Raw genomic sequence first — 13,369 nt, forward strand, 5'->3', positions numbered from 1 at the left:
ATTTCTGGCCAATGGGCTGTGAGCATAAGTGCCGTGATATTTCTAAGCCAAACATTTAACTGCCAAAGCTCAACCCTCTGGCTCCCTTTTCTCCTGCCAAAGCAACAAGTGACACTTCAGATGAGGTCCCATTCATCAGCCTAGGTTCCTGCATTACTAAATGGAGCACAGTCCACCTCTGCTTCCATGAACCCACAATATCTTTCATGAGCAAGTAATAAGCTTTATGTGTTAAACCACTGAGATTTTAAGCTTGTTTCTTGATGTGCCAGAGCTCAGCCTAGACTGACTGATATAAGTCAGCTTTGTTCAGAGTCTCTGATAAATCTATTTATACATACTTATTCACATATATATTCATATAGCACACACACGGATACAAAGCTAGATGATAGGTAGATGATAGATAAGTAGGAAGTAGGTAGATGGGTAGATGAATGGATAGATGGATAGATAGATAGATTAATAGATAGATAGATAGACGTTATATATGATCAGCTAACACTTAGTTTCAAGTTATGGATACCATTCTCTGTTCTACTAATGTCATTAGATAGGAGTTTGTATACTGCATGCCTTTTTCACAGTCTAAGCACAAATGATGCTTTAACCACTACCAAACTGCACTGGGACAAATTCCTAAATAAACAAAAAGCTAAGCCCACAGAAAAGGATTGGGAAAGGAAAGAGAGGAGGAAATAATTATAAGGAAATAGTCTTATATTAATGGTCAAATGAAGTAGGCGTGGTCATCTAAGAGCCTTACTCATAGTTTCCTATTCACCGTTAGAGGAACAAATACCCTGCCCTTTCAGAGGAGTAATTTTGCTTCGTGTCTTAGAAAAAGAACAAGGAGGATGAGATACTTATTTCCCCTCCAGATCTTACTGCTCTGGTACCTTCTTAATAAGGGCCACTGAACCATCTATTCTGAATCCTCCTTTTTGACATCCCACTTAGGGTTTCCCACTTCACTGTTTCAATGGTTTTCAGTCACAATCCCAAGCAATTATATGCTTTCTAAGTCTGTTCATTGTAAAAGGTGAAAGATTTATGCGATTTGAAGAGAAACCAGAGTATAAGTCTGTTCATTGTAGAGTCCCAGTTTGACCTTGCAAGGTTCCTGGTTTGAATGGGTGAGCATAACAACCTTGCATTTATCATTCAGCTAGTCCAGGAATAATCAAGATTAAATTATTGCAGGTCTTTGAAGAATGTCACTTTGTTCATGTCATTGCATTTTAACATTGATGAGATGCTGTAGGAACTTAATTCTTGTTCATATCAATTAGCCTATGGTACAATAGGCTTTGTTACATACACAGCATTTCACTTAAAGTCACCGAACCTATTGATAACATTAAGTGAGGACTTAAACTGTACATTTTATAACCATGATAAGGTAACATTAAGGCTATTTCTCTGGGTCTCTCTGCTGCTCTTAGCTTGGCCGGTCTTAAACCAACATAAGCCAAGGTAAGCCACCCACAGCTCTTTTCTGCAGCTGCCAACCTCACAAAATACAGGAACAGAGTCATTTGGGTTGTCATGCCAAACTTTGGGCATAATAACAAACAACTGGAAATAATCCAAAGGCCCATCAACAGGGAAGGGGCCAAATCTGTTAACTCATCTGCATAGTGAAAAATCATAGTGTTATCAAAAGAGAATGTTTTAGGCCCCGACCAGTGGCTCAGTGGATAAAGTGTTATCTTGGCACACCAAGATAGTGTGTCCCATTCCTGGTCAGAGCATGTACAAGAAGCAATCAATGAGTACACAACTGAATGGAACAACTAAGTGGAACAACGAGTTGATGCTTCTCTCTCTCTCTCTCTCTCAGCTTTCCCTTCTCTCTCTTGCTCCCTTCCTCTCTCTCAGATCAATAAAAAATTATTTTTAGATTTACACCAGCAATAAATTTCTGGTCATGGCTCTTCTCTCTAATCTCCTTTGTCTACTTCCTGACCCAGGTCAAGGCCAGGATATCATGGCCATGCTGTTGTCAACTATGCAAAGGTGAATTTTACTAATGAGGTCATTTATTACCTGAAAGAAAAGAAAACAGAGACCCATAAAACAACAAACCTGATCACTAAATGCAAGACAACACCCGATAAGAGGCAAAGCAAAGCCACAAATTCTAATTTTAGATGTACCTATCATGTTTTCCTAAAGGAGTGAACTTTGTCAGGCCAACAGGTGGCAAGGTAAACCTTACAACCTAAATGAAATCAACATTGCTTATGCTAGTTACGATTCTATACATGATATGAGGTACATATTTAAAACCCAATGTCAAATTATCAAAGTGATTCTATAGAAATTCCTAACTAGTTCCAATGAGCCACTACCCGTTTGATTTAAAAGATCAACCAAACTTTTAAAAATATTTTTAAGACGATTCATTTGAGAGAGAAAGCTAAGAGAGAGAGAGAAAGCAAGAGAGAGAGAGAGAAGGGGGAGGAGCAGGAAGCATCAACTCCCATATATACCTTGACCAGGCAAGATCAGGGTTTCAAACTGGCGACCTCAGTGTTCCAGTTTGACGCTTTATCCACTGCGCCACTACATGTCAGGCTTAAAAGACTGACCAAATTAAAAAAAATTTTTTTTAAGAAAAAACATTTTATTTTTCTAAATAAGGACATTAAAATCAATGACAGCTAAAAACCTACTATCACTATTATTTCATAAAACATTTTATGGACTTTTTTTTTTTGAGAAAGAGAGAGGCAAGAAGAGAGACAGGAACATTGATCTGCTCCGGTATGTGCCCTGACCAGGGAATTGAACTGGCAACCTCCACACTCTGTAATGATGCTCCAACCAACGGAGCTATCCAGCCAGAGCTACGGATTTTTTTTTTAAAAAAGAGGGGGTTCCAATCTCAAAAGAAAGGGAAGCCATTTAGTTGAATAGCTTCATAAACACTCCTTGGCTTTGACCAGTGGCACAGTGCATGGAGCATTGTTTCGGAATGCCGAAGTTGCTTGCCAGCTTGATCCCAGGGTTGCTGCTGGACCCTGAGGTCACCAGTTTGAGCCTTGGTCAGGGCACGTATGAGAAGCAATCAACAGGTGTACAACTAAGTGGAACAATGAGTTGATGCTTCCTTGCTCTCTCAAAATCAATGGAAAAAATACTTACTCCTTTATTTTTCTCACTTTCTCCCAAATGGATGCAAGCTACACAAACCAACTTGGTCTGCAGATCTTGTTGGGAACCACAGGTGTCAGATGCACTTGAGGCTTCCCTCCGGCAAGTTAGTGACAGGAGCTGGACTGCAGACGATATACGGAAGGTTACAATCTCTGACACTGATCCGAAGTCTGAATTTTCCAACTTGCTGATTGCAAGCAGAGCCACATACTCAAAAAAACAGAGGACTTTGGCTTCTATAAAAGTGTATTTCATACTGTACAGCTCAGTCAGGTGCATAGGCAAAGCGAGAAATGCTGGCTCACATGCTTTCTGTTTTCTTTCCTCTAACTAACTTTTTTAAAAAATTAGACTACAGTGAAGTACAGAGAACAAAAGAACAAATATTAGCAAATACTAATCTCTGTCATATTAATTCAAGATTTGTTTTATTTTACCAAGGAAATAAAACATTACCGGTAAAGCTGAAGCTCTCTATGCCTCTCCCCCATGCAGTTTCCCACCAACTTTCTTCTTTTCTGTCCGAAAACCACCACTATCATGGACTTGGTGTGTGACTTTCCAGGTCATATCATTTATACTTTGACCAATGTTAGGGGTTGAATTGTGTCCCCACAAAAAAAGATACATTGAAGACCTAACCCTTGGCATCTCAGAATGTGATTTAGAAATAGAGTCTTTACACAGGTAATTAAGTTAAAATGAGGTCGTGAGGGTGAGTCCTAATCCAATATGACTGATGTCCTTATCAAAAAGACACTTTTGGACAGAGACATACACAGAGGGAAGAACATGTGAAGAGACACAGGAATAATACCATGTGAAGACTGGTGTTATCCTGGCACAAGGCAAGGAAAGTCTGGGGCTACCAGAGGTTGGAAGAGGCAAGTAAGGGTCCTTTCCCTCTGGGTGGCAGAGGGACCATTCCCCTGCGAACACCTTATGTTCGGACTTGCAGCCTCCAGAACTGTGAGACAGCGAGTTTTGGTCATTGAGGCCACCTAGTCTATAGTACCTAGTTACAGCAGTGTAGGAAACTAGTGAAGCCACATATATGTGTCACTAGGTGACAATACTATAGCTTCATGCATGAAAGTTGTATTTACAGCTATCTATTTTATACCCGATATATTTTCTGCAACTTGTCTTTTTAAACACACAATTGGTTTTGAGATTTATCCATGTTGATAGTTCTAGTAACTGTAGCTAATGGTTTATACATCAGTCTAGACTAGAGGTTTGTTTTTCTCAATGGCTGTGTACTTTTCCATTGCATGACCCAACTACGTTGTATTTATTCCTTCTCCTACTGATGGACATTTAAGCTGTTGCTCACTTTTCACTATTAAAATGATCAGTGGGTACTCATCTGCATCTCCCTGTGCCCAGGAACACATTTCTCCAAGGAAGAGACCTGGAAGTGGTTTTGCCATATTATGTTTTGAGCTCCTGTTGGAGATGGGCCCTAAGTAGTTGTACTAATTCTTAACAGCCTCAGGTAAGTAACTTACTCATTTTCACATTTTTACCCTAGAAGAACAACCAAAGATGTTCCGAAAATTGATCTTTGACCCCTTTTTTCTGGATTACACCCAGTCAGTACCAAATGCAGCTTGCAAAAGGCTAGTGCAAGACGCTAATAGAGAAAAATAAGACTGGCAGGACCAGCCTAGCTAAACTAGGTTTTCTCCTTCTCAGCACTATTGACATTTGGAGCCAGAGAATTCTTTGTTGGGAGGGCTGTCCCATGCCGCGTAGGATGGTCCGCAGCAGACCTGGCCTCTGAGTATAGGTGCCAGTACCATCTTCCTAAAGTTGTGACAACCAGGTATGTCCAGACATTGCCAGATGTCTTTGGGGGACATAATCACTGTTCCTTCCCCCAAACCCCAGCCTCTGTGTTTGAGAATGACCAAGTTAAACTGACATTAACATAGGCTTTTCCAACTCTCCAAGTCAATGGTACAAAGAAAAATTCACAGGAAATAAAAAAAGAAGGGAAACAGAGGGGAGATTTTCTCATTAAAGAGAAAGGGGTGGGCCCTGGCCAGTTGGCTCAGCGGTAGAGCGTCAGCCTGGCGTGCGGGGCACCCGGGTTCGATTCCCGGCCAGGGCATATAGGAGAAGCGCCCATTTGCTTCTCCACCCCCCTCCCCCTTCCTCTCTGTCTCTCTCTTCCCCTCCCGCAGCCAAGGCTCCATTGGAGCAAAGATGGCCCAGGCGCTGGGGATGGCTCCTTGGCCTCTGCCCCAGGCGCTAGAGTGGCCCTGGAGGGGCAGAGCATCGCCCCCTGGTGGGCAGAGTGTGGCCCCTGGTGGGCATGCTGGGTGGATCCCAGTCCGGTGGATCCCGGTCGGGCGCATGCGGGAGTCTGTCTGACTGTCTCTCCCCATTTCCAGCTTCAGAAAAATACAAAAAAAAAAAAAAAAAGGAAAAAAAAGAAAAAGAGAAAGGGGTGACATTTTGGATGAAAGTGACATCTAGGTTAGGAAGTAAAATAGACAAAGTAAGAAAGTGGGTACTGTGAGGCATAAATTCTACTGCCTATTCTGAGCCACGCATGGAGCAGAGCAACGGACACGCACACTCTCCTAGAATCATCACTCATTTTAGTGTGAGGGACTCTTCGTGTTTCCATTACATGGATGAGAAAATTAAGGCTTAGAAGAACCTGGTAACTTCTCCGAGTTTTACCAGATAGTCAGTAGGAGCAAAGATTTTAATATAAGTTCCTTAACTGCCCTTGGCCATCTCCCACGTAAACTGACTTCTTCACTTTTAAATTTATTTACTTAATTACATAAATCTTTTGAACAACCAATGATGGTCTGAGTTTGTTCTCCTATTAAAGATAGATAACAGAAACAACACAATTTTGATTCAGGAGGGAAAAAAGGCTTCTTTGCAGAAAGAAAAACAATAAACAAAGCTAAATAAGAAGAGACAAGAATTGTTAATAAGACAGACACACAGACCAATGGAAAAGAACAGACCGCTCAGAAATAAACCCTTTTCTATAGGATCAGATGATTTTCTACAAGGGTGCCAAACCACTCAAGGCAGAAAGAGCAGCCTTTTCAACAAATGGTGTTGAGAAAACTGTGTATTCACAGGCAGAAGAATGAAGTTGGTTTTTACCTTAAACTATATAAAAAATTTAACTCAAAATAAATTGGTCTCTTACTTTACACTATATGAAGAAATTTAACTCAAAATAAAGTGAAATAAATTTAATTCAAAATAAATTTTTAGGTCTTACCTAAGAAAATATAAAACTGTTAGAAGAAAACAGGGAAAAAGATTCATGACATTGGGTTTGGCAATAGTTTCTTGAATGTGAAAAAAAGGCACAGGCAGCAAAAGTAAAAGTAGACAAATTGGACTATATCAAAATTTGAAACATCAGTGCATCAAAGAACACAATCAAAAAAGTGAAAAAACAACACATGGAATGGGAGAGAATAATTGCAAATTATATATATGATTACTGGTTAATACCCAGAATATATAAAGAATTTCTATATCTCAACCACAAAAATACTCACAAATAACCTAGATTTTAAATGGGCAAAGGGTTTAAATAGACATTTCTCCAAAGAAGATAATCAAATGGCCAACAGTATATAAAATAATGCTTAACATCACTAATTATTAATAAATTCAAATCACAACCACAATGAGTTATGGCTGCATATCCATAAGAATGGCCACTATAAAAACAAACAAATAAAAAACCAAAAAAACTCAGAAAGTAACAAGTGTTGGTAAAGATGTGGACAAATCATAACTCTTGTGTACTGTTGGTGGGAATGTACAATGGTTCAGCTGTTACAGAAAATGGCATGGAGGTTTCTCAAATAATTAAAAATAGAATTATCACATGATCCAGCAACCCCATTTCTGGCTATTTATCCGAAAGAGTCGAAAGCAAGGCGTCAAAGAAATATATGTACACCCATGTTCATAACAGCATTATTCACAAAAAACAAAAGGTAGAAGAAACCCAGTGTTCACTCATGGATGAATAGATAAACAGAATTGGTATAGCCACATAGTGGAATATTCTTCAGCCTCAAAAAGGAATGAAATTCACCGCTTCTTGGCCTTCTGGCTAAGATCAAGTGTAAAAAGGAGTGAAATTCTGACATAGGATACAACATGGATAAACCTTAAAGCAGTGGTCCCCAACCTTTTTTGGGCCACGGACCGGTTTAATGTCAGAAGATATTTTCACAAACCGGCCTTTAGGGTGGGACGGATAAATGTATCATGTGACTGAGACAAGCGTCAAGAGTGAGTCTTAGACGGATGTAACAGACGGAATCTGGTCGTTTTTTAAAAATAAAACATCAGCCCTGGCCGGTTGGCTCAGAGGTAGAGCGTCGGCCTGGCGTGCGGAAGTCCCAGGTTCGATTCCTGACCAGGGCACACAGGAGAGGCGCCCATCTGCTTCTCCACCCCTCACCCTCTCCTTCCTCTCTGTCTCTCTCTTCCCCTCCCGCAGCCGAGGCTCCATTGGAGCAAAGATGGCCCGGGCGCTGGGGATGGCTCCTTGGCCTCTGCCCCAGGCGCTAGAGTGGCTCTGGTCACAACAGAGCAACGCCCCGGAGGGGCAGAGCATCGCCCCCTGGTGGGCAGAGCGTCACCCCCTGGTGAGCGTGCCGGGTGGATCCCGGTCGGGCACATGCGGGAGTCTGTCTGACTGTCTCTCCCCGTTTCCAGCTTCAGAAAAATACAAAAAAATAAAAATAAATAAAATTAAATTAAATTAAAAAATAAAACATCATTCAGACTTAAATATAAATAAAACGGAAATAATGTAAGTTATTTATTCTTTCTCTGTGGACCAGTACCAAATGGCCCATGGACCAGTACCAGGGGTTGGGGACCACTGCCTTAAAGGACACTATTCTAAGTAAAATAATCTAGTCAGATAAAGACAAATATTGTGTAACTTCAGTTGTGGGAGTTATCTAGAGCAATCAAGCTCATAGAAATAAAAAACAGGAGTTGTTCATTGTTTAATGGGTATAGAGTTTCAGTTTTACCAGATAAAAAGGTTCTAGAGATTGGTTGCATAACAATGTGAATGTACTTACCACTACCAAAATGTACACTTAAAATGGTTAAGACAATAAATTTGACGTTATGTGTATTTTACCACAATTAAAAAAAAAGAATAGTAGAAACAAAAAAAGAGGACATTTTTTTCCAAATCACAGCCATTTAAAAATAAAAACTAGTTTCTAAAAAGAGTAAAACACTAAAGCACTGTAGGAGAAAGGGAGACAGAAAGAGCTGGAATATGCTGACTGTGTGAATGCCTTTTTGCCCAATCCCCAAATAAACTATGGAGGCTTTAAAATAAATGAAAATTTGCTGTAATCAAGATGTACTGAGTTTTTGAAGTATACATCACTTACAGCCTCAAAACAAGCACAATAAAACCATCACTGAAAGGTTAAATATAACATTTGTCACCGCAATAGAAGGAAATGAAAACCAACAGTCCTGAACACATTTCCAACCCTACTTGCCCTTCGCAAAGAGAGCTGGCAGCCCCAGAGAACACATAATTGAATGGGTGTGTCTGTGTTTCAGTTAATGGACACTGAAATTTGAATGTCATAGTTTTCATATGTCATGAATTATTATTCTTTTATCAACAATTTAAAAATATAAAAACCATTTTAGTTCACAGGCCACATTTGAGCTGCATGGTGTAGTTTGCCAACCCCTGCACTGAACCCACTGGGCTGTTTTCCTGCGTCTTGGCCTTAGTACATGCTGTTCCCTCTGCTTAGAATCCTTTTCCCTGGACTTCAGACGATATATGGAAGGTTACAATCTCTGGCACGGCTAACCTCTCTTTCAAAGAAAGGCATTCTTTTTCCCTCCACATTCACATAGTTCCCCTAGAAAGCCTGTCCTGTAGCATCCTGCCCTTTTCCCACAGGACTTAATTACAAACTAAGTTTGTGTACATGTTGTTTAATATTTGTCCTCCACTCGACTGAAAGCTCCATAAGGGAAGGGATATTTTATGTTGCTCACTTTATCCCTAGCATCTAACACCATGCCTGACACGTAGAAAGCACTCAATTAATATCGTTTAATGAACAAACGAATGTTGTCCCACAACGTTCTCATCTGTCTCATCCATCACCTAGTCCTCCTTGGTGGTGGCCGCCCTCAGCCAATAGGAAGGGAGATAGACCCACACGGGCACCAGCCGGACTACTCTGGAGGAGGGAAAGGCTCACTCGGGCCTGCACTTCGCATGCCTGGGTCCATATTTAGCACACATACATCCCATTTATAAATTGAGGGTTTTGGATAAGTTCAGGAATTCTCGAAAGGATCATTTCCCTGGTGGAAAATAACAAGGAATCTCCCAGCGATAGTTCCTTCTTTTTTAATTCCCATTCAGTATTTTGAATTAACAATCAGGTAAAGTCTCCATTGGTGCTAGTAAGTGTTTAGCACCTCTGAATTGGCCATTGCCTCTAACCACAAAGAGCGAAGCTCCAAGCTCAGAACCTTCATGAGGCCACAGTTTATGACTACAACATCACTATTTCATTTTCAAATTAACATACAATAAAATATCTTTTGGTGCCTAGTTCTATGAGTTTGAACACGTGCTTAACTACCACCACAATCAGGACACAGAGCAGTTCCCTCACTCCAAACCCCTCCTGTCACCCCTCAAACCCTTTGCCCGTCACTGATCCTATAGTTTTGCCTTTTCCAAAATATCTCATAAATGGAATTGCACAGAATATAGCTTCTTTCACTCAGTATAATCTAGCTAGAATTTGGCCTGACCAGTGGTGGTGCAGTGGGTAAAGCGTTGACCTGGAACACTGAGGTTGCCAATTCAAAACCCTGGGCTTTCCTGGTTAAGGCGCATTTGGGAGTTGATGTTTCCTGTTCCTCCCCGTCCCCTTTTTTTCTCTCTCTTTCTCTCTCTCTCTCCCCTCTCTAAAAATAAATAAATAAAATCTTTTTAAAAATCTAGCTAGAATTTAATAACACAGTTTGGTTTTCCCTGTATGTATGTATGCATATAACTATATAGTCACCTATATTTATAAGCAAGTGGTCCAAGTTCTCCATTTACAATAATGACATCAGTTTCTTTTTAAGACAAATATATTAGGTTAAAAAAAAAAAGAATAGGTAACTATTAGTATGCATGGTAAAATTATGAAAATAGTATACAAATTTCTAAATTTGGGGAAACAATGGACATTATATCATAATATAAATGTGTACTCACCCCCGTCCCCCATCTCTTTCTCTCTCTCTCTCTCTCTCTCTCTCACACACACACACACACACACACACAACCAGTCTGTGCTTCCAAAAATTCTTGAAAAGAAAGGAAAAAGAATTTTTTTTTTGAGCCAAAAGAAATGGCTCATACGAGGCATCTCATTTCAACAAAACTTTTATAATCACAGTTCTGGAAGCTTCGATTCCTTTCTCCTTATCTTGGAAAGGCAATTCCAACACAAAGGGTGAAGGCCACTACATGTCCCTGAGCGGTTGCCCAGGCAGCAGGAGAGCCAACACTCAAACACATCCACATTTCAGCAGAGACGCAGATTTTGTTTGCAAAGACTGCGTTGTTGTTTCTGGGCTTGTCTGGGCTTAATGATTATTCTGGCTGTCATCACTGATGTCACAACAAACAAAGACTTAAATCCCTTACTTGTCACGTGTGATTTTTAGAACAAGGAAATAAAGGCAATGCAAACGGTTTCTTAAAAGCATATGAGTGCATAACCTCTAATCAACCCATTGAACAAAACCCTCCCATAACTAAATATTTGTCAGTGCAGGTCCCACAGGCCTTTCCCAAGCATTTCCCACCTCTGACCCAGGTACATTTGTAGCCATAAGTTTAGACCCTTCGGAAAATAAGATCTGTGTGTGCAAGAACCAATATCAAAGCTATGAACAGAAGCAGGGAAATCTAAATAAAATAAAATGGGTATGTGTTCACCTGACCTGTGGTGGCGCAGTGGATAAAGCATTGACCTGGAACGCTGAGGTCGCAGGTTCAAAACCCTGGGCTTGCCTGGTCAAGGCACATATGGGAGTTGATGCTTCCTGCTCCTCCCTCCCCCTTCTCTCTCTTTCTCTCTTTCTCTCCCCCCCTCTAAAAATTAATAAAAGAAAAAAAAAGATTAAAATGCAAGTTTAAACAAAATGGGTATGTGTTCTTGTTTTTTATTTATGTTTTCCCTTCATCAAGAAATTTACTAAATTTTCAAGATACTGACTTAATTCATGAGGAAAGAAAATCATATTTTGTGAATGCAAAAGGAATGTAAGATTTTATAGCTTGTTAAGCACATGAAAAAGTTTCAGAGGCTGAAAAGTAAATATGAACTTTAATCCCATGAAGGGTACCATCCAGACATAGTAAAAATACATTCAGAGAATGGCCAAATGTGCTACATGAGTTCCAGTATCTTTCAAAATAAGAGTTGGGAAACTTGGGACGACAGAGTTGGCAAATGTCACCAATTAATCTCCACAAGGAAAATTCAAGAAAAGACTGGGATGATTCTTTCATTTACACGGATGTTTCGAAGCATCTCAAATCTCATTATACTAACTAAGATGCCTCCTTTTTAACTGTAATCCTTTCTCAGTGGAAATTTCTGGACCAAACTCTTCCCAGGGGTTTCATCCTTACTATAACCCTAACCACCCCATGCAAATGATATCTTATAACCAGACTTTCTTTCTTGTACATAAGACTGCCATCAAAGGAGGTGAAAGCCACAGGCCTCACATGGAAAGCTGGTTGATCCGCCTGAACTGCAGGACAGCATTTGCATTCTGGTGTGTGTCTGAAGTGCAGGGTGCGTGGTTGGCTTTTATTCCATTTTAGAAAGAGATTTGTGGAAGTCATGTGTCTAGGGCAGTGATTCCCAGTCAGTGCAATTTGGCCCCAATTTTTCCCCTTGAGAGCAGATTTCACAATGTCTGGAGCCATATTCAGTCATCATAACTTGAAGCAAGGGGTGCGATATTGGCATTTATTAGTTAGAGGCCCAGGGATGCCACTAAACATCCTACAATGCCCAGGACAGCCACTCACAAAAGAGAATTATCTGGCCCAAAATGTCAATAGTGGCAAGGTCAGGAAACCTTACTCTACAGGATTCAAACCTCACTCTATATCTAGGGCAGTGGTCCCCAACCCCCAGGCTGCAGACCGGTACTGCTCCGTGGGCCATTTGGTACCAGCCTGCAGAGAAAGAATAAATAACTTACATTATTTCCATTTTATTTATATTTAAGTCTGAACGATGTTTTATTTTTTTTAAATGACCAGATTCCCTCTGTTACATCCGTCTATAGACTCACTCTTGACGCTTATCTTGGTCACATGATACATTTATCCGTCCCACCCTAAAGGCCAGTCTGTGAAAATATTTTCTGACATTAAACCGGTTTGTGGCCCAAAAAAGGTTGGGGACCACTGATCTAGGGCAATACTGTCATCCAATAGAAGTCTTTGATGATGAAATCATCCCATATCAGTTTGTCCAACACAGCCACCAATAGGCTCATGTATCTATTGAGTACTTAAATGTGGCTAGTGCAACTCAGGAACTGAATTTTTAATTTAATTTCATTTTAATGAATTTTAATGTAAATAGCCACACCTGGCTTATGAGGTTACCATATTATACAGAGCAAGTCTAGGGAAGAATAGAGCCCAAAGGAACTGCAACATTTAAACTTTGCTGATCGGTGTGTGTCAGTGAGCATCAAGCTGGGGTGTCTGTGATATTCACTTGGGAGCTTGCTGGAGATGGGGAGGTGGTGGGGCACTGTGGATCATCTGGTGAACAACTCATCCCAGTTTGGCCAGAATGTTCTGAGTTGTAACACTGGAAGTTCCTTGTCCTTGGAACCTGGGCGAACCACCCTAGTTCAGGTCCTATTCCCAGAAGTTTTGATTTCGTGGTTCTGGGCTGGGACCTGAGAGCTGCCTTATTATTGGGTTTGCTGGCGATTCTTCTGTGCACCAGGCTTTGAGAATCACTGCAGATCTGCAGGCTAATGGAGGCTGCAAGGAGCAGGTGGGAAGGTGGGAGGGGGGAGTAGATTCGTGGATTGCCTGAGCGTGGGCATCTCTGTGCTTTCTTGTCTGGCTGCGGTGTCCCAGCCCATCCCAGGG

The 13,369-nt window shown here is 40.7% G+C and overlaps 1 protein-coding gene across 12 annotated transcripts in view; it reads right to left on the reverse strand.

Annotated features, from left to right (window-relative positions):
• The window catches only part of TMC5 (transmembrane channel like 5), an 81,564-nt gene that overhangs the window by 54,297 nt on the left and 13,898 nt on the right, over nucleotides 1-13,369 (reverse strand). For 5 of the 12 annotated variants that reach the window (XM_066274715.1, XM_066274713.1, XM_066274710.1 and 2 more), the window contains exon 2: nucleotides 3,151-3,284. The exons of the other annotated variants lie outside the window; for them this stretch is intronic. The gene's annotated coding sequence lies outside the window, so the exon portion shown is untranslated. The remainder of the gene's footprint in view (nucleotides 1-3,150; nucleotides 3,285-13,369) is intronic. 12 annotated transcript variants of the gene reach the window in all.

This window comes from Saccopteryx bilineata, chromosome 4 (assembly GCF_036850765.1).
Source record: "Saccopteryx bilineata isolate mSacBil1 chromosome 4, mSacBil1_pri_phased_curated, whole genome shotgun sequence".
Taxonomy (NCBI): domain Eukaryota; kingdom Metazoa; phylum Chordata; class Mammalia; order Chiroptera; family Emballonuridae; genus Saccopteryx; species Saccopteryx bilineata.